Source organism: Canis aureus, chromosome 22, assembly GCF_053574225.1.
Source record: "Canis aureus isolate CA01 chromosome 22, VMU_Caureus_v.1.0, whole genome shotgun sequence".
NCBI classification, from domain to species: domain Eukaryota; kingdom Metazoa; phylum Chordata; class Mammalia; order Carnivora; family Canidae; genus Canis; species Canis aureus.
In genome coordinates this window covers 47,308,724-47,334,020 of record NC_135632.1, presented here as the reverse complement: position 1 = coordinate 47,334,020, position 25,297 = coordinate 47,308,724, and the positions used below count along the sequence as shown (strand labels likewise).

Sequence of the window (25,297 nt, the reverse complement as noted above, 5' to 3'; positions counted from 1 at the left end):
AAGAAACAGATTCTTCCACAGAACCTACAGAAAGAACAAATCCCTTCATACCTATCTTAGAATTTAGAGAATATTTAATTATGGTTTACTCTGACTTGAAAAGTATAGTCTTTGGAGCTAAAGTTTTGGGGGAACTGTCTCCTATTAAACTCACTTTGGCTAGGCTTTAGGATTTTCCTCTCTTCTCTGTACTCACTGAAGTTTAAAAGACATCTTGTATTCCATTGGTTTGGCAAATGTCCTCAGGACAAATTATTTTAGGGCTTTGTTTATTTCTTACATTTTATGCATTTATGTAGATACTACCCTTTCCCTTTGTCATCTTATTGACAATTTTAAGATATTATATTATTTTGTTTTAGTTTTGTTCTATTTTGTAATTGTTATATCTTAAATGCTAACATGAATAACTTTCCATATTATCAAAAACCAGAAAATTGTATTATTTCTTTAATCTTTCCTCCTACCTTTATATTTAATGTTATATATATACATACATATACTTTAAATATCTAATATTTAATTTATATTTCACACTATAAAGAACATTTTAGATAATGTAGTATTATCTTCAATCTCCATACTCATTCAAAAGTCCTGTCGTCATTTTGATGCTGTGTTCATGACTATAAATACTTTATGTCATTAAGTTTGCTATCTCATGCTTTCATATGGATGACTCTCCTAGACAGTGTTGATTTTTTTAAAGATTTTATTTATTTATTTATTTATTTATTTATTTATTTATTTATTTATATTAGAGAGACATTGTAGTAGGGGGACAATAGAGGGGGAGGGAGAAAGAGGAGGAAAGAACCTCAAGTAGACCCCATACTAAGTAGGGAACCCAACATGGGACTCAATCTCATCACCCTGAGATCATGACCTGAGCCCAAACTAAAAGTCTGACACTTAACTAATTGAGCCACCCAGGCACCTTGGTGTTGATTTTTGTTTGAGCACTCCTCATGTGCTTTGGATTGTCTGTATATGCTAACAATAGCTGCACACACAGCCACCATTTGAGGAACAATGGGTCATGTTGCTGATCTGTTTTGTATTATATTGGTGAAGGAAAAGGTATGCTGAAATGTGGGCTATCTTAATGGATCTTATCTCTGTATTTGTACACACAGCTTAGCAAACACTGGAAAACTGACCCAAATACCCTCATTTATTGATCTTTCTTAATTATAGGTATTTGAACTCTACCACCAGTATCAAGGGGACCGAATGGAAATAATGCAGTAAATAATTCACTTGGAAACCTTTAGGGAAATTCAAATTAAAAATCCTGTAAATAACCACTGTGTCTCCTCCTACTCTGAGTACTTATATCTTAAAGTAGAAAGCAAATACTTGCATGTATTGGTCAATAAAATTCTTTTTTCCATTTTTAAGAATGGTAAGGAATTTACTCATTTTTAGATTTTGGAAAATTAGAGTAAAATATAGCATGTGTCTGATACAATAACTTGAAATCAATATATAGCATATAGAAATTAGTATAAGATAAATTAATGTATATAAAGTATGACTCTGGAAATCAATGAGTTAAGGATAATTTATCCAACAAATTCTGTTGATATAATTATTTAACTCTTTGAAAAATTGGAAGATATTGTCAGATCATCATGTTTAAGAGGCTGTTTTAGTCATAGAACAAACAGGAAAAATGATAGATTTGACAATGTAAAAATTGAATATTTCTTTTTTTAAAACTGAGGAAATAAATTATATAGTAAACAATTCACAATAACACTTAACATAATAAAAATTTATCAGTTTACTTTTGACTCCCCCAGAACTTAACTAATAGTCCACTGTTGATTGGAAGCTCTGAGTAACAGAAACAGTTGATTAACACATATTTTGTATGTTATATGTATTATATACTGTATTCTGACAATAAAAGAAGCTAGAGAAAAGAAAATGTTATTAAGAAAATGATCAGGAAGGGCACCTGGAAGTCATGATACCAGCAAGGATCCTGAGATTGAGCCCTACATTGGGCTCCCTGCTCAGTGGGGAGTTTACTTCTCCATTTCCCTCTGCTGCTCCCCCTGCTTGTGCTTACTCTCTCTGTCACATAAATAAACAAAATCTTTAAAAAAATAATCATAAGGAGGGCAGCCTAGGTGGCTCAGTGGTTTAGCGCCGCCTTCAGCCCAGGGCCTGATCCTGGAGACCCAGGATCAAATTTCATGTCGGGCTCCTGGCATGGAGCCTGCTTCTCCCTCTGCCTGTGTCTCTGCCTCTCTGTCTCTGTCTCTGTCTCTGTGTCTCTCTTGAATAAATAAATAAAATCTTTAATAAAATCATAAGGAAGAAAAAATAAATTGATAGTACTGTACTGTATTTATAAAACAAAATCTGCTGTCTATATATATTCATCTGATGTTCTGTAATCCTTTCAAAGCCAGAAAATGACCTTGTAAGCAATGAAAGCTTCTAAGTTTTTTGAGTAGATGAGTGACAATGTTAAAGTGTGTGTGTTTTTCTGCATATATGTGTGCATGTGTGATGGTTAATATGGTGGAAACACACAGTTTGATGTATTATAAACTGGGGGTGCCTGGGTGGCTCAGTCAGTTAAGCGCCTGACTCTTGATTTAAGCTCAGGTCTTGATCTCAAAGTCCTGAGTTCAAGCTCTACATTGGGCTCCATGCTGGGTGTGGAGCCTACTTTAAAAAAAAAAAGGTGATGTATTACAAACTGTATGTTCAGAGCTAGGGGTGTAAACTGAAGTATTATAACAAGATTTGGGAAAGGAAGAAAGAGAAAATCTAAAAGGGGTTTCACGATATTAGAGAGAAGGATTAATAATTTATTGATTCTCATATTAAAGGAACCAGAAGAATGAGGGAAGAATCAACACTGTTTATACTCAGAGTGAAAGATTTTTTTTTTTTTGAGTGAAAGTTTTCTGAAAATCTTTTGAAAAGATTCATGAGAATCTCCTTTGATAAGTGCTGATACTAAAGCCAGAGAACCACCTCCTTCTGAAGATGTACATTTAGCCAAGAGTAGGAAATGTGGGAATTATATTCATGTTTCTTTTTATCTTTACAGGATTCTAATATTTTATTGCAAGAATTACAATGATTAGAGCAATGTAAAACAAAATGAAGGCTTCATTGAGTTAGCAATTTAAACTTGTGCTATGTTAGCATCATGCTGAATTATTACTCATCCTTGCTAATACAGCATTTAACAGGGAATTACACTGTCATGCCAGTCTAGTGTAAAAAGAAACCCTAATGGGGCATTTATCTTGCTGTAACATAAAATAAATCCAGATGTAAGCAGCATAGAGCTAGCTTAGAAGCTTTTGTCAGAGACCCATCCTGTTCCAGCTCTTCTTTGCCATCCTTAGGTCACCAATGGCTGATCAATAATGGCACCAATTCTTCACACTTCTCCTATTTAGAGATGAGGTCTATGTCCCCTCTCCTTGCATCTGGGCAGAATAAGTGACTTCTTTGAATAATAGAGTATGGCAGAAATAACACTGTGCCAATTTCAGACCTATGCCTCAAGGTACTGTCAGTTTCTACATCCTCCTTCTTGAAACACTTGTTCTTAGAGCCCTGAGCTGTCATGTAATAAATCCAGCTAGCCTACTGGAGAGATCATCCAGACAAGCTCAGAGACTATATAAAGGCAAGGGACCCAGCTGGGTTTCACCTTTTAGCCATTTGTTTCACAGTGCCAGAAATGAGAGTAAGTTGTCATGGTTCTTGCAAACCAGCCCTGCTGTCCAGCTAATTTTCAATGGGAGACCTCAAACAATGCTCTATGGAACAGAAAAATCACAAAATTGAGATATATAATTATATGTTTGTTTTTTAAGACACTAAGTTTTTAGGGTATTTTATATAAGTGCACCAATGGATATATTAGTAGATAATATATCCATAGATGCTGCAAGTATCACCTTGTGGTGCAAGATAAATTTAAGCCATCATATCATGTTTCAGAAAGACATACAGCAGAAAGGAGAAAAGACAAAAAAGTATATAATCCCTAACTTTAGGAAGACTTCTCAGAATAACACTTCTTTTTAAATGCAGTTGGCCAAAATTTGGTCACATTAGCTACCCATCCAAACAGATTCAGTTATTTTACCAAAGAAGAAGAGGAATGGACGTTGAGTGAGACAAATAGAATGTGTAATATATCCTTTCAATTCTTTCATTAATATAATCAATATTTTTTCTCATTAATTTTTTGATAATTTATTTTTAGGGAAAATTCACTTCACAGCAAAATTGAGAAGTTTCAGAAATTTCCCATATAGTCCCTGCCACCATATGCATAGCCTTCCTCATTATGATACTCCCCACCACAGTGGTATCTTGTTACAATTAATAAATTTACAATGACACATCATAATCACCCAAAGTCCATAGTTTATGATTCATTCTTGGTGGTGTGCATATTATGGGCTTGGACAAATGTATAATGATATTTATCCATCATTATGGTATTAGTATAGAGTATTTTCACTGTTCTAAAATCCTCTGTGCTCTATCTATTTTTTGCCTAAATCCACATCAATCTCTGACAGCCATTTTTGGAGATCTTTTTACCATCTTTATAGTTTTTTTTCTTATTTCAGAATGTCATATTGTTGGAATCATATAGTAAGTAGCCTTTTCACATTGGCGTTTTCGCATAATAATATGCATTTAAGGTTCCACTATGTTTTTTCTTGGCTCAATAGGGCTATTTTTTTTAGCCCTGAATAATATTTCATTCTATGGATGTACCACAAATTATATTTACCTATTCACCTACTGAAAGATTACTTACAAATTTTGGCAATTATGAAAAAGCTGCTATAAACATCCATAGGCAGGTTTTTGTGTGGACATAGATTTCAACTACTTTGGGTAAATGCCAAGGAATACAATTGCTGCATCATATGATATGAGTATGTTTAGTTTTGTAAGAAACCACCAGACTGCCTTCCAAAGTGGCTGTACCATTTTGCAGTCCTACCAGCAATGTATGACAGTCCCTGTTGCTCAACATCTTCATCAGCATTTGCTGTGTGAGCATTTTGAATTTTGGCAATTCTAATAGGTATGTAGTGATACTTCATTGTTTTGATTTGCCTTTCAATGATGACCTCTGTATTAAGTTGAGGAAGTTCACTTTTATTCCTAGTTTACTGAGTTTTTATCACTGGATTTTGTCAAATAGTATTTCTACATTAATTAATATGATCATGTGATTTTTGTTTTTAGCCTATGGATGTGATAGACTATATTACCTGATTTTTGAATGTTTAATCAGCTTTATATGACACTTGGTTGTGGTGTATATTCTTTTTCCATTCTTAGATTCAATCTGTTAATATTCTGTTGAGGATTTTTGTATCTATGTTTATGAGAGAGATTTGCGTGTACTTTTTTTTTCTTCTAATATCTTTTCCAGGTTTTGATACTAGGATAATGCAGCTTCTATCCTTTGAAAAAGGTTATGAAAAGCTGGTATAATTTCTTCTTTAAATGTTTGGTCAAATTCACCAGTGAACTCATGTGGGTCTGATGTTTTCTCTTTTAGATGGCTATTAATTATTGACTCAATTTCTATAATAAATATAGGTCTATTCAGATTTATCTTTTTCCTTGTGTGAATTTTGGCAGCTGTGACTTTCAAGAAATGATCCATTTCAGGTTATCAGAAATGTGGGTAGAGTGTTGTTCATAATATTTTTGTATTATCCTTTTAATGTTCATGGATTCTGCAGTTATGTCCCCTTTTCATTTCTGATATGAATAATTTGTTTCCTACTCTTTCTTAGCCTAATCAACAGTTTTTGAACACTTAACATATTCTCAAATTTTCTTTTTTTCAAAGATTTTATTTATTCATGAGAGACACAGAGAGAGAGAGAGAGAGAGGCAGAGACACAGGTAGAGGGAGAAACAGGATCCATTCAGAAAGCCTGACAAGGGACTCGATCCCGGGATTCCAGGATCATACCCTGGACTGAAGGTGGAGCTAAACTGCTGAGCCACCAGGGCTGCCCTCAAATTTTCATTAGAAAAAAATAATACACAATAAATTTTTATTACTTTTTATTGCTTCATAACAAATTACCAAAAATTTAGTAGAATAAAAACAATATACATTAATTAGCTTCTAATTCTTTAGGTCAGAATTCAGGTGGGCTTGACTGGGCTCTGCATAAAAGTTTCACAGGGCTGAAATCAAGGTTTCATCTGGGCCTATTATGCTAAGCAAAATAAGTCAGGTAGAGAAAGACAAATACCTTATGATTTCATGGGCAGCCTGGGTGGCTCAGTGGTTCAGCACTGCCTTCAGCCCAAGGCGTGATCCTGTAGACCGTATGATTTCACTCATATAAGGGATATAAGAAGCAAAGCAGATCAACATATGGGAAGAGGAACAGAGAAAGAGGGAGAGAGAAACAAATCATAAGAGACCCTAAAATAGTGAACAAACTGATGGTTGATGGAGGAAGATGGGTGGGGGGATGAGCTAAATGGTGATGGGCATTAAGGAAGGCACTTGTTTGTTTGTTTGTTTTTAAGATTTTATTTATTTATTTATTTATTTATTTATTTATTTATTTATTTATGAGAGACACAGAGAGAGAGGCAGAGACACAGGCAGAGAGAGAAGCAAGCTCCATGCAGGGAGCCCGATGCGGGACTCAATCCTGGGACTCCAGGATCATGCACTGGGTGGAAGACAGATGCTCAACCACTGAGCCACCCAGGTGTCCCAAGGAGGGCATTTGCTATCATGTGCATTGGGTGTTATATGTATGTAATGAATCACTGAATTCAAATAATATTATAGTATACGTTAACTAACTAGAATTTAAATAAAATTTTGAAAAGAAAAAAAGAAATAAAAATTTTAAAATGTGTCACCTGAGCTAGTGTTTTATTAGGATGTTCTGATGAAGAATTTACTTCCATGCTCTCACTCAGATTGTTGGTTGAGTTCAGTTCATTGTGATGGCAGGACTGAGGTTCCTGTTTCTCAGCTGGGGAGATTCCCTCAGCAACTTGTGCCATCTGTGCTCCTCTTATCCAGTTTCTCCATCTTTAAAGCAGCAGCTCTGAGCTGAGTTCTCACACTTTGAACATCTCTGACATCTTAGCGTTCAGCCAGAAAAGCCTCCGTATTTTAAAAGATAGATATGTTTGGATTGGGCCCACCCAGATAATCTCCCTGTCTCAAAGTTAACTGCATGTAATACCATATTATTATAATATATTCAAAGGAATGATATCTCATCATATTCACAAGTTCTGTGGATTAGAGAGGAATATCTTTGGGGGTATATTTTAAAAATTCTTCCTACCATAGAATTCAATCCTATATTCATATTTACATGAAAGTTGACACTAAATTCTTCACCAAAATATAAAGTAAAAATAAAGACTAGGAAAGAACCATGTTTGTGATTTGTGCTCACCTGGCCTTTTATGAGTACAGCACTTTTTCATTCTTTCTCTTTCAAGTTCTCTATTAAACAAAAGAGTTTCATGCTTCTATGTCTCTGCCACACTACTAAGAATTCAGTTTCCTAAATGTGTGTTAGTGATCCTGGTTTTCAGATCTTAATTCAACTATTACTTCCTCTATGAAAGATTTCTCATTCTCCCCTTTAGATCCCAATAATGCTGATAATTCCATTTTTGTTTTCCTTGTATGTTCAACAGACTTCTATCCTTGTTTTCCTTGTATGTTCAACAGACTTCTATCCTGAATTACTATCCTGAATTACTATCCTGAATTACTAGAATTGTTTGCTCATATTCTACTTTGCCTACGAAACTGAAAATTATAAGCATGCATTTGTGTATGTCTATAATATTTAGCATTGATCCTAATACATGGATATCTGACATATATTTGTTCACCAGAGGAAAAGCTAGAAGACATTGAAACTAGTTTAAGTGGCCTTTAGGAGGACTCCACCACCCTGCAAGCATATATAGAAGAATTCAGGGAGAGAGAAACCATTAAACAAGCTGTAATTTAGACATTTACCTCAATAATTTTTTCTGCTGCTTAAGCTTATGCATAACAGTGAGAGAATTCTTTATTTTTCCATTGGAATCTAGAGACACCTTTTATTTTCTTTAAAATGGTTCTTAGATACTGTCCTACATAAAAAATCACTACTACTTTTAAATTTTTCACAATTTGGGACGCCTTGGTGGCTCAGAGGTTGAACATCTGCCTTTGGTTCAGGGTATGATACTGGAGTCTCAGGATTGAGTCCCACATCAGGCTCCCTTCATGGAGCTTGCTTCTCCCTCTACTTAAGCTTCTGCCTCTCTCTCTCTCTCTGTGTGTGTGTGTGTGTGTCTCTCATGAATAAATAAATAAAATCTTTAAAACTAAAATAAAATAAAAATTTCACAATTAAATTGGATTGCCTATGTGAAGAGCTGGTTCCCAGTGCCATCTTTTGCATTGTGCAATTTTGGGACGTCATTCATTCAAATATTAAGGATTGAGTTTGAAAAATTGATGTTCACAGGATGGGATAAAGCTATAGTGTATGTATTGGAGAGTCCCAAAGTTCAATGGGGAAACAGACAAGGAAATAACTGAAGCTAATATCATTTGGACTAGTTTGGTCATGGGCAGCCCAGACTATATTAAAAAACAGTAGTGATGTCCTGGACTTTAATGAAAGGGAAAGCTTCCATGAAAAGTGACAGCAGAACTAAGTGTTAGCATCAGGGGAAGTGATGGTGGGGAGGAGAGGTCCAGCAGGGTTTCTTCTTTCTGCAATAAAATTACAAAATTTTCTATTTGGAGTTTAAGGGAAAATCAAACTGCCCTTGAGGGAGCAAACACAGCAAACCGTACCCTCCCTGCACTTTTTAGACTTTAAACTCCAAAGACAAGATTATCATCACACATTGTATATTGGAAATATTTACAAATAACAGTATGAGAACTTTGTTCCTGCTTTTTGACTCTAGACGTACCTTTGGTTTTTTGGTTTTTTTTTTTAAATGGCTGCTAAATCCTGTCTTACGTTACTTTTTAAAATTTCACAATTAAATGGTTAATCACGTACCTTAATTACAAAGGGAAATTGAAGGATACCATTATTAAATAGAAATGGCACATTAGTTACCTCTAATGAAAAAACTCAACAGACTGGATCATAGGACTTCAATGAGTTTAGAAAACAATAGGTAGATGGGGCCAGTATTTTGAATCACTGTACATAATAAATTCTTCCATGGGTCTGCTCAGAAAATATTTTTCTGCTGGTTGCTCCTGAAGAGTTCTGAGTTTGTCCTCCCTTTGACTTTGAATCTCTGTGTGTAGTAGTTTTCAGAAATTAGCTTTTATGTGATCAAACTGCTCGTTTTTGATTCTGGATTCAAAGCTTTTGTAATTATGTTCAGAGCACTGTAAAAAAAAGTATAAATGCATCTTTAATGTATGGAGATGGGGAGATCAGCAGTCAAGTGAAACTCTGCAGCATAGGAGAGAGTGCACAGGAGGTCAGTGGAACTGTTGAAAAGAATAGAAATTAGATCCTGTCAAAAAGAGGTGAAAGAATCAGATTCATCCTAGAAAAGAGCTGCCAAAGAGGAATTTAATAATGTATTCTTTTATTTGTGGAGGCAGAATATTAGACATTTATAAAAATGTAGACAATATGAAACCTGGCAATACTCACTACCTACTTACCCACCTACCAATTCAGGAAGAATCCAATTATTAGGTATTTTAAAAGTTCTATTGCATAGACAGCATTTGCTGAACATTAATGGAAATGTACAGCAGTTCACAGAGTGTTTACAAATATCCAAGACTGAGAAGGAAAAAGCACATACAAGGTAATATATGTTACATTATGAGAGATTTTTTTAGACCTCCAAAAATAAAAAGAATTGTAGAATTAAAAACTCTTCTAATTATTCTCTTATGGTATAAAAATCAAAGTGTGTCCTGGAGACGAAATTTTGAAAAAAAACACAAACAAACAGTACCTCACATTCAATGTACTTTTTAGATTTCTGAACGATGTACCTTTTTGCAATAAGCCCCTTGGCATATGCTCATTACCAAGGAAAATAAAACAGTGATATGACTAATTAGATTTCAGTATATCAGTTCAGGAAAAGCCTGACAACCCACCCCTTGTTATCATAAACTAATGATGCCTCCCCACATTACATGAAACAATCAGTGGTGGTTCATTACAGCCATGTCGTCTTGCTCCATGAATGTCAAGAGATTAAAAGTGAAAGCTTTAGCTTCACGTTTTTTGTAGATGGGTTTTTAAAAGTTTAATGTAGTTGGATTATTTTAGGTGACAGTGACAGTTTCTTCATGATACCAAAATGTCTAGTAGAAAAGTGAAAAAACTGGTCAAAAACTTCTATTTATTCCTATTTGTATTCATATCAAATACTTTGTTTTATTGATTTCTTTCTTTTACTGTAATAGTTCACTGACAGGGTAAGCCAATGTTTGGAGTTTTAGAGACAAAAAGGCAATCTTTGTGTTTCTCAAACAGTTTATGGTGAATGAACTTTGTGCACACACAGTGCTCTAATTGCTTAGCATATGAACTTCACAAGCACAAAGGTACCTTTCTTTTAAGATGTTCACAGCTTTCAGAAAGTCTGTTGTTTCATTTAGTTCAGTTCAGCATCTCCATGGTTTTGTAGTTAAGGCAATCTCTCAGTGTGCAATACTGTATAGAAATGATGTTCCCTGAAAAAAAAAAAAAACACTATGGGAAAAGCTGTTTAAATTACAGTGTGGAATGTTTGTGACACACTCAACTCTGCATGAAAATTCTGAATCATTCATTGGAATAGATTTCTATAATAATGACAGGAGTCTATAGTAGCCTTCTCACCAATTTAAGCCTTTTACTGAATAGAAATCCCTTCCCTATTCTAGTTCCCTAATTATTCCCTCCAGAATTCAGTAGGAAATTAGAGATCACAATTAGGTTGGTTGAGTTTGAGGGTTTCTTTAGGAGTTTTTCCTCAGCTAGAAAAAGAGAGTTGGACTAAACAATTTCTAAGATCATTTGGAGCTTCTAATCTGATGTCTCAATGACCTAATTCTGTGACTAATTAATACCAAAAAAATCCCATTTCCTAAATGCTTTACATCCTTCATTATTATTTCAATATTCAACTATCCCAAAAAATACTATAGATTAAACAAGATGGAACACACAAAATCCATGGATAAAGTAGCAATAACAAAAGTAAAAAGCAGTAACATTTTTTGACATCTGCTAAATGCAATACATTCTCTAAATATGTTACTATGATTATTTTACTTAACCTTCATAGTAAACTTTCCTGCTGCCATACTAATAGTTCCCATTTACAGATGAGATTGAATCTCAAAGAGTTTGTGTAAACTACTCTATAGTTTACCCCTAGAAGTGGAACCATTTGGATGCAAATCCGGGTCAGGCTAATTTCAGTTTCATTTCTTTTTCATGTTATTTTGCTGGTATTACCATAGAAACAATCAATTTTAAGTTGAATGAAGAAAAAGAGATGGAAGCAAAAGGCATTTTCAAAAAAAAAAAAAAGGCATTTTCAAAGAATGGAAAAACTAAGGAGAATCTGACTACAGGCACCCACTAGTAAAGCCCCGGGTAAGACAAAGTGAATATAAAATCTACTTAACTGAGAATATATTCTCAGAAAATAAAAAAATGCTGATAAAAATACTGAGCTGAAAAAAATTGAACTGAACACCTGATTTGTATTCAAACAATTAGATTGCAAGAGCAGGTTTTGTTTAATTTGAATTTTTCATATTCACATTTTTGTTTATTTTAAGAACTATCTTAATGTTTTAAGAACCTGCATGCCACACGAAGCAGGGGATAAGAAGTAGTGTCATGGTTTTTATTGGATTCTGGAGAAATATGGACTGTTAATGAGACCAAACCCAGACTGCAGTAAAGAGGGTTGTTGAACTACAGGAATTTAAACTGTGATGAAGTGAAAACAATTTTGTTAAAAAAAAAAAATCAATTGTTTTTAGAAATCTAGGCTTTTAAAAAATTTTCAGTTCAAAGATATTAATGCTGTCTCATGTTTAAGACACTTAAAGCATATTTTAGTGTTCTTTTAAAGAAATGAAGAAGAAATAAATTTCCTCTGAATAAGATTTTAGCAATTGTGTCAGTAATAGTCTAACTTCTCAGAGAAAAAACTAAAGGAACATTTATTTCAGGGATGATGGGGAATCTAGAAAACCAAATCAATTTTCCACTGAGATGTTATTCAGTTGCTAGAGAAGACATGATAATGGTCATAATAGAGTGTGATCAAAGGGTTAAAATAAATGAGAAGAAAAAGAAAAAAAGACCCAGAGGAAAAGAATGCCACAAGAAAATAGGCCCACTAATGAATGAGGAAGGGCATGAAATTAATGATGGCTCTAAAACGGCTGAGTTATTGAACTCATTTTTTAAATCTGCCTTTAACAAGAGAAATGAAGCAAAGAAATATAGACAATTAGAGAGTAATGAAGACATTGCAAAAATTGCTCTGGCCAACATGAAGATAAGGGAATTCCTTACTTGGCAAACATTGAAAGGCCCACATCACCCTGAGTTATTCACAGGATAGGTCAGCATGTTTACTAATCCACGCATGTTCATTCTTAGAAAATGAAAGAATGTTAGAATATTGGAGAATATGTAGAAAAGAATTTCTTGAAAGGCAATGGAAACTTTTGCCCAGGAAGGTAACCATCAGTAAAGGTGTGGCATATGATACCCATGAAAAATATTAAGAATGGGAAACTGGTCTACTACCTTCAAAATGAATAAAATGGGACATACGAATTCATACCCCAGAAGAAACTGAAGGGAAAGTTTTTAAAAAAGCAAAAGTCAAACATTGGGACATTAGGGTCACTTTTGATTTGCTAAGTCACCCAGTTGTGCATGAAAAATTAATCTGATTCAAAGAAAAGTGATTTAATCATGGCTTTGGAAATAGGTCAAAGATCATCATGAGTGATGAGAATATATGGCAAATTATATAAATAACTAATGCATCTCAGTATGGGCTGGTATTGGTTCTGTTTTGTTCTAAAGCCTTGTTATTTATGATTAGCAATTGTTTAAAAGATTTTAAAATGGTATTATTCTCTTTGGCAGGGAATACTTGCAAAAAAGAACCAAAAAGATCAAAGCAGAGATTTACAAATCTCTAAATGAAGGTTATGCTAAAATGGAGGGGAGTGGTGAGAGTTCTACAGATCTCAGGGTCTGAGGTAGAGAATTATGCAACATCTTGCAGTTCAAATGGTGCAGAAGGTTAACATTTGTGGGAGCAGCAATGATGAAAGAGATCCCTGCATGTTCCCTTTCATCTTAGCTGTGCTAAAATTCTCTCAAAACCGGAAAGACTAGTTAATGTCATTTCTAATTTCATCAATAAAAAGCATGGGAAACATTGCATCTTGAGAACTGTAGATTCATAGAAATGCCGCTTAAAAGAAAAAGAAATGGACACAAAAGAACCTGATGATGAGCAAGAATGCATTAACAAATCAGAAAACTTTGAGAACCTTAGTTCTGGGCTCCAGGTTTTTGTGAGGAAATTTAGCAGACGTACCCAATTCAGAAAGTGAAAAGACTAGGAAAAGTAGAACCAGATGAGAAAAGTTCTGGTCGAGTTGGTGAAAATAAATAGATTAACAGGAAAATATAAAGTCACAGAATTCGAAATGAAGCAAAAGGGTAGAGTAAGCAGTGATGATTTGGCAATGCAAAGAAATAAGTCATAAGGCATCTAATGAACACTTGCTGTTGCCTGGGATAACTAGGATGTGACAGCGGTAACTTCATCCACAGAGTGAGCTGGTGGGCCTTCTGATGCCTCTTGTATTTCACTCATGAGATGGAAGGGGAGGTATTCTAACTACCCAGTTCAAGGCATTTAAGTTCTTCTATTGATGAAAAGGCATCACTTCTCAAAGAAGATACATTATGTATTTTCCTTCTTTTCTTTATATAAGCAAATACTCTCTCAGTGTTAAGGAGAGCTATACCCTAACAAACACTTGCAATGTCTGACACACTATTTTTTTTAAAAAAAAAATTTTAAGACTTATTTATTTTATTTATTTATGATAGACATAGAGAGAGAGAGAGAGGCAGAGACACAGGAGGAGGGAGAAGCAGGCTCCATGCTGGGAGCCCGATGCGGGACTCGATTCTGGGACTCCAGGATCGCGCCCTGGGCCAAAGGCAGGCGCTAAACCGCTGAGCCACCCAGGGATCCCCTGACTCACTGACTATTATCACTACCATTCACATCACCCTTCCAGGGCAGACATTGTTATTTATGCATCACAATAAGGAGAGGGATAGCATCTTCAAGTAGCATTTCCAGTGTTGCATAGTGAGGAGGTGAGGAGGCTGGATAGCAAACTCCGGTAACAGGCTCTAGAACCTCTTCTCTTGTTCCACGCACTGAGACCAACTTAAAGTGCAGGATATTCTGTTCCTCTCACTCTCTGTAAAATCTCTGGTTTCACACTTTCTGTCAATGCTCTTTAATATATATATAATATTAATTAATTTATTTATTAATTTATTTGAGAGAGAGAGAAGCAGCTGAGCAGGGACCCCGCTGTGGGGCTGGATCCCAGGACTCGGGTATCATGACCTGAACCTAAGGCACACACTTAATGACTGACATTGTTCTTAATCCAAAGGAACTGAATTGTGTCCTTGGCAGAGTCAGTGATCTCAAGTGGAACAGCCCAAAAGGATTGCTAGTGATGAAGACATTTCCCTCCCCTGAAAGGTCTATGTCACATTGGCCCAGTGGTCACAGTTCTGACTACGGCCTTTGATGACTTGCCCTTGATACAAAGCATCCGCAGTAGTTCTGTAAACACAACCAGTGCCTGTAACTCCCATGGCAGTTGAGTTGTAGTTTCTGTGCTCAATAGCTATGTTTTGCCTGAACAAAATTCAGCAAGAGATACGGGAGTTTTTGTCTTATATCCCTCGCACAACCATCTATATGCATACCATATACATACAACATCTATATACATACAGGCACTCATCTTGGTGGCCTGTGATTTCAAATTCTTAATTCAAGGTTTTGGGGGTTTGTGCCAGATATCTAATTATTCAGAATAGCTGTTGATAGAGATGTAGGTGTCATTGGGTTCCTTTGAAATTCAGTATCTTCCTGAGCATAGCTTTATGTGAAAATATAATGTCAATTACCCAAGTAGTTCATTCATTCATTCATTTATTTTATTCATTCATTCATTCATAGAATCATTATACTTATATGTGCTAAGCTCTGACAGTATTTCAGGCATGGCATCCATCTTGGAACACAAGGACAAAAGCAAAAGATTCCATATATCCTCATCTTTTACTGGTGAATCTATTAAATTATGAAGCATTTGCTATTATTCGTTAAAACACTAAAATTTACAGATGACTTACCTATTATATAAAATAGATTCAAGGTTTTCCTTTTAATGTTTCACTCCCATGATTCTAATATGCTTTCCTAAATATGGAAGCAAATGAATTACTAACATAGAAGAATAAATAGCTTATAATTTTGAATATCCCCTTGGGAGTATATTGCTTAAGTGAACCTGTGGTTAAAACAGAAAAAAAAATAAAGTTGAAAAAGACTGGTTATTCACATACAAAGTGTGTATGAATGACATGCAACCACAAATGTTATGCTATACAAAGCACTGTGAGAACACAGAGTATACTGGGCAGTTTCCTATCAAAGTTGAAATTAGAAGTGGTCCACAATAGAGGAATCAGGATGATGAACCCTACCAGTGCAAGAGCCTAGTGCAGAGAGCTGGATTGGTGTCATGGATTTAAGCAGTGGTTTTGTCTAAATGGAGCACAAAGTTTATGAGCAAAGTGCTAGAATGAGCTAAGTTGGGAGAGGTGTCTGAGGGCGTTTTAAAATCATGCTAAGCATGTTTTGGACTGCATAATATAGTTATTGGCAAGCCTGCATACAACTACAGAAAATTTCAAAATACCACTCTTTTCATAGGCTTCTTTTCAAACTGCAATTATGAGCTAGGTCATCCAGGGCAAAGCAGCTTCTAGGTTCACGGAGAGTCAGTTCTGAGTTTGAGCCAGGCAAATTTCAGCCCCTAAACCCTCTCGGCAACAAAGGACAATTGAGTCTAATCCACCATGATGCCCAGCCCTGTGTACCTTATTCACTGTCCCAAAAATCTCAAGCCATCAGTCTTCCACTATAACTCGACTGAAACCATTCTAGATGCTCTGCCTCACCCAGAGTTTTTGATGCCTTCTCCAACTCTCAAATATTTTTCTGTGCCTTTGAGGTTTCTACTTCTTAACTAGAAAATCCTCATAGGCTCTTAACCCCTTCTCTGAGTGTATTTGTGTTAATTGAAATAAAGCTTTTACCAAGTACACTTTCTCAAGCTGCACATCTCCTCATCTTAGAGAAGCCTGGATAATTTGTCATGGGTCAGATTTGCAAGCTACATTAGGGAGAATTCTGGACTTTTAAACAGTCTACATTTAGCCCAGGTCAGAGGATCAAGAAGGCCAATGGGAATATTTCTTATTTAGGAAAACTTATGTAGACAGAGAGGGTTTAGAAATTAAGAAATCAGATATTCTATAAAAGCAATAAAAACAGATTTGAATCCTAATCGTTAGTTATTAATGCTCTTCTATTCTAGGATCTCATGATTCCTGTATGAAGTTCAAACTTAAAAAGGCTTGTTTTGGGAGACAAAGAGAAAGTATGAACTATTAATATTAATACACTGTAAAATCTGTTGTAGTTGAAGTATAAATAAATGTTATGTGAATATCCACAGAAAAAAAGTTTTGTAAAACACTAGCTTTCTCCTGAAGAAGTCCAGTTTGAACACTGAATCCTCATAGTATTGAGTTTCGCTCTATAGCCCCAGTAAATTCCCACCAATTCTCCAATGTGTCAAACTCTGTGTTATTACTTCTCTTCTGTCTGAAACATCCTTTTCCATCCAATACCTTTACTCACTTGACTAAGTCCTTCTCGCTTTGTAGATTGCAGCTAAGATGTTACTTTTTTTCTGAAAGCCTGACCTTATTCACCAAGTGAAGTTTAGGTGCCTCTAATATAAGTTCACATACAACTTATATTTTCCTTTATTTTAATACATGCCATGATATGCTGCCACTGTTTGTTCCATATTCCTTGATTTCCAACACCTGGAACAAGGCTTGCCATCATCAGTGTTCAATAAATATATCACTTGAACAAATAAAAGATGGAATGGATGAATGATAAAATTAGTAAATTGATGGATGTATATAGTTCTTTTTTTGCTAGTTTCTGAATGTTATACCAGAGAAAGTTACCATGTATAAAAAGAATGAAGTCAAATGAACTCAGAATTTAATCGAGAAATATACAAAAGTCATATTGAATTTATTTATTCTTATTCAATAATCAAATATTTATTAAATGCCTAGTTGTTATATCAAAAGTAACCCTTTTTAAAAACTGATTAAAACGTTTATTGGATTCTTACTGTGCATGTCATAAAGTATTCTTGCTACTTTGCTCCAATAATTTGTAGTTTTTCATGTGTTTTAGAAGTGAATCATGAGCTAAACCATTAAAAAACAACCTATCAGTTTTGCGTATAGCACATATGTCAAAAGCTTGTTAATATTTTTTCTCTTTTCTTTCAAAGGACTTTTAAAGCATACATTAAAGAATACGTATGCATATTCAAAATAAGTGATTGCAAATCAATAGGGAAATTAGCTCTGTTCTGTCTGTATAGAGATCTCATTCGTAGTTTGGTGATCAGCATTCAGAACAGCTATAGCCCTAAGATTGAAGGAGAGCTCTGTCGATATACAGTCCACCATACACTAAGAATTACTTCAAGAGTTGAAATCTTGTTTCACTTAAGAAATTTTTAAAAAATCAAGGTGAAACTAGGCACATGCAAAGAGCAATACTTATTTCAAATTAGACCTGAACTTCTGGATATCTAGTCAAATAGAGTAAATTGTCTTGAAGGTGGAAGAATGTTTGTAGATGGAAAAAAGATCTCTGAATATACCAGCCTTCATTCCTTATAAATCCCATGCCTTGTGGGCACCAGTGCCATCATTCTCCCCATGTTTGGAGTTGGCTCACTATCTGTCCTTAAATGACCTACTGATAATGTTACTATACTTACCAAGGTGTGGAAGCAAGCACTTTTTACCCAAAGAAACATGTAAATATCTCCAGGAATTTATGTAGTGTTTTTATCAGTATAGGGGCAGAAAGAACAAAAGTAAAAGAAAGGATGCATATAAAGTTATTAATATGGATATTGAGATAGATTATATAGATAGATCTCATACATAGAGAGATTATATATTCTAAACTAGATTTGGATTGTCACTGTTTATAAATTAGATGAGATTCTCCATTCCAACTACAGCCAACTTCTAGCTTTTGTTTGTAGGCTATATTCCAGTAAGACCCCTCTTACCTTAGGCTGGGTTGCAGATATTAAACCTTGACTTACCTGGCTTGTTTCATGAGAAACAGTTTATGTTACCACCACTAGCGGCCAAGCTTATTTTTAGTAGCTTTTCTGAGTTTCTAGAGTAATATGTAGCAAAACAAATCTCATGAGAATGAAAAAATATTCAGTGATCTCTGACAGTGCAATGTAATCAGGTTCCAGAATGTTTATAGCCTTTGTCAAAAGAATGGAACTAAGAGGAAACTAAGGTACTTGGTACAATATTTCACAATCCCTCCCATCACCATAACAACAGATAACCCAAGTATCTGGGACATTAGTAGCATATCGAGACACTCAGCTTTCCTTTGTGAACTTTACCTTCAATTTGTAGATGTTTGCCTTTGGAGGTTTCATGTGCTTTTTCTTAAGAAGTTTTGGCAGCTTAGGTCAGTATGCACAACTTAGGATCTGGAAAAATATTCCCAAGGGGACTAGATGTAACCAACATTTTTGACATTATGCATATTACTGTTCTTGCTTCTATACAGACTCAATAGGCCAAAAAATTAAATAAATTAATCTTTTATACTATCTTAATAAACTGAAAGGTAGTAGAGAGTGAGTTGTGTTACTGTCTAGGGTAAAAGCCATCCAGACAAGAGAAATCAAGGATGCATGAATCTTAAAACAAAAGAACCCAAGGAATGTTTGACAAGCAACACAGAGATGCATCTAGCAGGAGAGGAGAGAGAAGGAAGAATGGAAGTGGAGGCTAGACCACACAGGGACACATACATCTTTGCGAGGCTTTTGGAAGCTCCTCTGTGTAACATGAGAAACCATTGAAATATTTTTTTAAATTGAGGTGAAACTCACATAACTTAAAATTAACCATTTTATTTTTTTAAATATTTTTTATTGAAGTGTAATGAACATACAATACAGTCTTATGTTAGTTTCAGGAGTACAGTACAATGGCTCAACATTTCTATGTATTACTCAGTGCTCATTACAATAAGCATACTCTTAATCCCTTTTATCTATTTTAAAGTAAACAATTCATTTAGTACATTATAGTGTTGTGCAACCACCACCTTGATCCAGTTCAAAACATTTTCATCAGTCTAAACTAAGACTCAGAATACATTAAAGAATGACCCCCCATGTCTTCCTACCCTCAACCCTTGGTAACCATCAATCTGCTTTTTGTCCAGTGGATTAACCTACTCTGGATATTTCCTATACATGAAGTCCTTCTGTGACCTTTTGTGACTGAGTATACTGTTTTTTAGGTTCATCCATGTTGTAGCATGTATTAGCACTTCATTTCTTTTTATGGCTGAAAAATATTGCAATAATATATGAATACATGAAGATTAATTTATCCATTCATGTACTGATGGACATTTGAGTTGTTTCTACCTTTTGGCTATTGTGAATAACGTTTCCATGCACATTCATTTGCAATTTTGTTCGACACCCGTTTTCAACTATTTTGGATATATACCTAGGAGCAGAATTGCCTAGTTACATATAATTGTGTATTTAACTTTGTAAGGAACAAAAACTTGTTTTCAGTGAAGGAATTTTGGTAAGAGAAAGGGCCTAATACAATTTATGATTTAAAAGATTTTCTTAGTACTATGAAGAGAATAGCTTTCAGAGGATCAAGGCAGAAGCAATGAAATAATTCAGGTTTTAACTGCAATCATCTGCCTTGAAGCAGCATATAAGCAATGGAGAACAGAGAAAAGTGCTCCAATTTAGGGTAGTAAGGAAAAGATGACAAAATTTGCTGATGGCTTGGACATAATGGAAATAAAGGTGGCAAGGATGATTGTAAAATATCTGACTTGAGGAATTGGAAGATAGAAATGACCAGTGTTTTCTAAAAGGGAAACTGAGGAGTATTGGGTTTAGGGAATATAACCAAAGGTTCAACCTTGTATATCTTAAATTGGCAATATCTCTTTAACATCTGTATCAGATGCTATAACTATGTAACAAACTGCTACAAAATTTTGTGGTTTATTTGGCTTATGAATCTTTGTATTAGCAACTGGGTCTGAGCTCAGTTGACTGGTTCCGCAGACCTCATAGGGGGTTACTTGTAACCACAATAAGCTAGTGGATTAATTGCAGGATAGTTGACCTATGGTGTCTAAGATGGGTTAGATCATTCACCTCCACACGATCTTGTCCTCTGATACACTATCCTAGGTTTTTGTTTTTTGGCTTTTGTTTTTGTTGTTGTTGTTGTTGTTGTTTTACTTTGAGTGAGAGAGAGAGAGAAAGAGAGGGAGGGAGATAGTATGAGCAAGGGGAAGGGGGGAGGGGGAGAGGGAGAAGCAGACTCCCTGCTGAGCAGTCCCTCCCCTCCCCCGCTGATGCAGGGCTAGATCCCACGATACCGGGATCATGACCTGAGCCACAGGTAGATATTTAACTAACTGAGCCACCCAGGAGCCCCCATCCTAGACTCTTTTATGTGGAAATTTCAGGGCAAGATAAGAAAGTATGAAAATTGCAAGTTACTTTGAGTTTTGGCTTGCAACTTACACAATATCACTTTCACTACATGAAAGAGATCAATGAAATAAGTTATAGATTCAACCAAGATTCGATGGGGCAAAGAAGATTCAACCTCTTGATAGGACTATCAATATCACATTGAAAAGATATATATATATATATATATATATATATATATATATATATATGAAAGAAAAGATATACATAAAGCCAGAGTAGAATCAGTGGCTTTTTAAAAATAGTTTAATCTATCACAGCATCAAAGTTGTGATATTGTACACATAATCAGTTACATGTTCCTGAAGTTCAGGAGGGAAGATTTGGCTGACAAGTGCATGGAGACTGATGAAGAGAATCTTTCCAAATGCTGAGCCCTGATGTTATCTGGAAATTTGAAAAACAATGAAATAAGGAGGAAACGGATGTATCAGGGAGGTAAGAGGAGACCAAGTAAAAGTTGTGTCCAGGAAGTTAAATTTGGCATTGAAATGTGCCAAAAATGACTGTGCATTTGTTGTTTATGCAGTAACTAGTGGCTTTTCTAACAGTTAAATATCTTTGAAGTTACCTGACCAACATAGTGACTGTTTTCTCTGTAGCCCTAGGCTAAGAGAGGGGCAGTAGTTTATGTGAATACCAAAATTCTTTCTGTACTAAGCTCATTAAAAGATCTAAACTTCCATTAATATCCAGGGAAAGTAGGCCAGAAATTGTCTGCAATGCTAATGGGAGCTATGAATTTGAATTTTCATTGAAGTAATAAGGCCATGTGTTTTAAACAGTGGTAAAACTCAGTGGTGAGGGCAATTGAAAGACATTCACTTTATAACCATGTTGAAAAGCATAATATTTATTAAACATCTTCCTATCCATAAAATTTTTCTAGGTCCTCACAATTACAGAAGATTGAACAAACCACTTGATCTTGTTTTCCAATGAGTTGCCATTTAAATAGGACCTCATAGATGAGATAATGAATTGTACAAACTGCTAAGGAGAAAAGAAGACTGATCATATTGACACAGAGACATACCTATGCAAATCATGGAAAGATATACTTAGTAACAGAGTATAGGAGAGAATGCATACATTAAAAAAAAAAAAAAAAAAAAGAGTAAGCATTAGGGGGCCGGAGCAAAATCCCAAACAATTAGTAGTGTCTATAAACAAATCTCTTAGTCTAATAAAAACATCAGCTCTCATTTATGGTTTTCACAATATTTGAAGCACCATTCTAAGTACACCCATATCTATTTACTTAGTCATCGCAGCAACTAATAAGGTACAAAACATTCTCTTGTGCTTACTTGTTTGCAGTGCACTTGGCCCGCACCCACCTCCCACAAATGCACATTCTGTGACTCTCTGCTTTCCTGCCTCTCAGAGTTCCTCTAAAGCCTTAAAGCCACACAGGTTGGGAGCAGTCCTTAACCAATGAGGGACAGGAGTGAGTGGATAAATACCTCAGCTTTCTTCCCTTTGGAGAGATCATCTTGAGATGAATTCTGTGGAGTTCCTTGCACAATCCCCAGAGCAACTGAGCTTTAGTTGTCCACCAGAGAAGCTAGTTTAGAGATGCATCTTTCATTACCTTTTCTTCCTTTATTATTTCATTGTCCTGTTTTCCTCACTCTGCTTTCTGTGATTACCTTTCAAATGAATTATATCCAAATCCATGTCTCAGGTACTGTTTGTAGAGAGCCCAAACTAATCCAAACAAATTGTTCTTCATTTTAACAGATAGAAAAAGGAGGTTATAAACATTTAAGAATTTGATCAAAATCATCTACAGACATTATTAGAATTTAGATTGGCCCCTAATCTATCATTAAACAATACTTAATCTCTCAGAATCAAGATTTTCATTATTTAATTTTTACACATAAATAAAAGATTTATAAACTCCACTGTAGGATTCTATGATTCCAAATTATAATTTCTTATGCATAAAATAAAGAAAATGTACTTTCTTGATAAGAAATTAAGACAGAACACTAAATATTCTGTGACAGAAAAGTTGTATTTCTCTACTATTCTCAAAATAAATTATTAAAGGAATATTCTCATATTTTAATCTCTGAATGCTTTATTGCCATAGGTAATACATTGAAAGATCCTATTTTTAGGATTCTTAAAAGGTTTTCTTTGTAATCTCTAACTGGTGGTTAAGATCCTTCCTCCTGGATTTACAGGGACTTAGATGACAATTATAGCCTCCACTTATATGCAATTTTATTGTTTAAAGTACTTGCACATATGTTATTTCCCTTAACTGTTACAACAACATTATGAGGTAGACGAAATAATTTTACAGATGAGGAAACTTAATTGCAGCGATTGAATCTTGCCCACACTAATGTACTTGGCATATAGCAGAGCTAGGTAATGAATCTATATCTTCTTGTGACCCAAAGCAGGGATTTGTCTCCCGTAGCTTAGCCATTTATGAAGTCTTTGACTACAGCCAATGCTGAGGAAGACAGTAAGAAATTAATTCTCGGGGTGGGTCATGTGGAAAGGAGATGGTTTGTGAGTTTACAATAGCGGCTTCCTGTGAATTGCCATCTTTTATTCTCTACATTTCCAAAGTCCATGTGGATGCATAGAGAAATTGGGTTCTAATAGAAGTTACAGAAAAGAAATATAGTGTTTCACTACCAAGAACTTAAGTTTTAGATCCAGACAGGAATAGGTCATTATTCAACTCCACTGGAAATTCTTACCGCTTACAGTTCTTCAGTCTCTTCACCTTCAGTTTGTTAACCTTCATAATTTATTTTAAAGATGTTCTTTATTTGTTCATGAGAAACACAGAGAGAGAAGCAGAGACAGAGACAGAGGGAGAAGCAGGCTCCCTGCAGGGAGTCTGATGTGGGACTCGATCCCAGAACCCTGGGATCACCACCTAAGCCAAAGGCATATGCTCAACCACGAGCCACCCAGAAGTCCCAGTTTGTTCATCTTTAAAATGATACTGATAGGGGCAGCATGGGCGGCTCAGTGGTTTAGCGCCTCCTTCAGCCCAGGGCTTGATCCTGGAGACCCGGGATCAAGTCCCACGTCAGGCTACCTGCATGGAGCCTGTTTCTCCCTCTGCCCGTGTCTCTGCCTCTCTCTCTCTCTCTCTCTTTGTGTGTGTGTCTCACATAAATAAATAAATAAAATCTTTAAAATAAAAAAATAAAAGTAAAATGATACTGATAATGATGTTTCAAATAAATATGAACATGAACTTAATTTCAAACATAGAGCGGAGTCAAGTCATAAATAGCCATGATCAATCTTTTGCTAATTTCTATATTCTGTTTTTCAACACATTGAAAAGGAGAAAACAAAAGAATCTATGTAAAATTACTTCACACTGGCCCTTTCTTAAAAGAGAAATCATTTTTAAGTTAGTTTTTTCAATCTGAGCAGTTTTATAGGGCAAGATTTTATATGTTCTTCATCCTTTCACCCCCAACTGAAGAGTGAGAAATTCTATCTGCATGATATTTTCATGTAATATTAACAAGTCAACAATACCTACTCTGATCTACAATACCCCAAGCTCTGTTCTAATCTGTTGACACCATGTCTTCTTTTTTTCCTACAAGTTATTGATATCCTTTAAAACGTTTATTTTGGTAAAATATACATAAGATAATATTTATCATCTCAACTCTTTTTTTAGAAGATTTTTATTTATTTATTCATGGGAGACACACACAGAGAGAGGCAGAGACACAGACAGAGAGAGAAGCAGGCTCCATGCAGGGAGCCCCATGTGGGACTCGATCCCGGGTCTCCAGGATCAGGCCCTGGGCTGAAGGCAGCGCTAAATCACTGAATCACTGGGGCTGCCGTATCATCTCAACTCTGTAAATTTATTCACATGGTTGTGTAACCATCACTACAATCCATCCTTATAAACCCTTTTGTTCTGTAAAATCAATATTTTATATATATTAAACAATAACTCCTCTTCTCCCCTCTCACCAGCCCGTGGCAACCACCATTCTACTTGTTGTCTCTGAATTGGACTACTCAAAATACCTCATATAAGTGGAATCATGCAACATGTATCTTTTTGTGGCTGACTTATTTCACTTAGCATTATGTCCTCTAGGTTCATCTCACATTGAAACGTGTATCAAAGTTGCCTTCCTCTCTTTGAGGGCTAAATAATATTATACTGTATGTATAAACAACATTTTATGTATCCAATCATCCATTGATGATGCTTGGATTGCTTCAACT

General features: G+C 35.3%; 1 protein-coding gene across 37 annotated transcripts in view; it reads right to left on the bottom strand.

The window, feature by feature from the left end:
• LOC144294164 (uncharacterized) overlaps positions 1-25,297 on the bottom strand; it is a 165,034-nt gene that overhangs the window by 11,472 nt on the left and 128,265 nt on the right. For 12 of the 37 annotated variants that reach the window (XR_013361568.1, XR_013361559.1, XR_013361566.1 and 9 more), the window contains 5 exons: positions 18,905-18,994; positions 17,215-17,304; positions 15,495-15,652; positions 10,620-10,744; positions 9,147-9,427 (listed from right to left, as the gene is read on the bottom strand). The gene's annotated coding sequence lies outside the window, so the exon portion shown is untranslated. Of the gene's footprint in view, positions 1-8,773; positions 8,789-9,146; positions 9,533-10,619; positions 10,745-15,494; positions 15,653-17,070; positions 17,192-17,214; positions 17,305-18,583; positions 18,772-18,904; positions 18,995-22,521; positions 22,785-25,297 lie in introns of those variants that run through there. The other 25 variants (XR_013361563.1, XR_013361571.1, XR_013361564.1 and 22 more) reach the window with 21 other exon arrangements.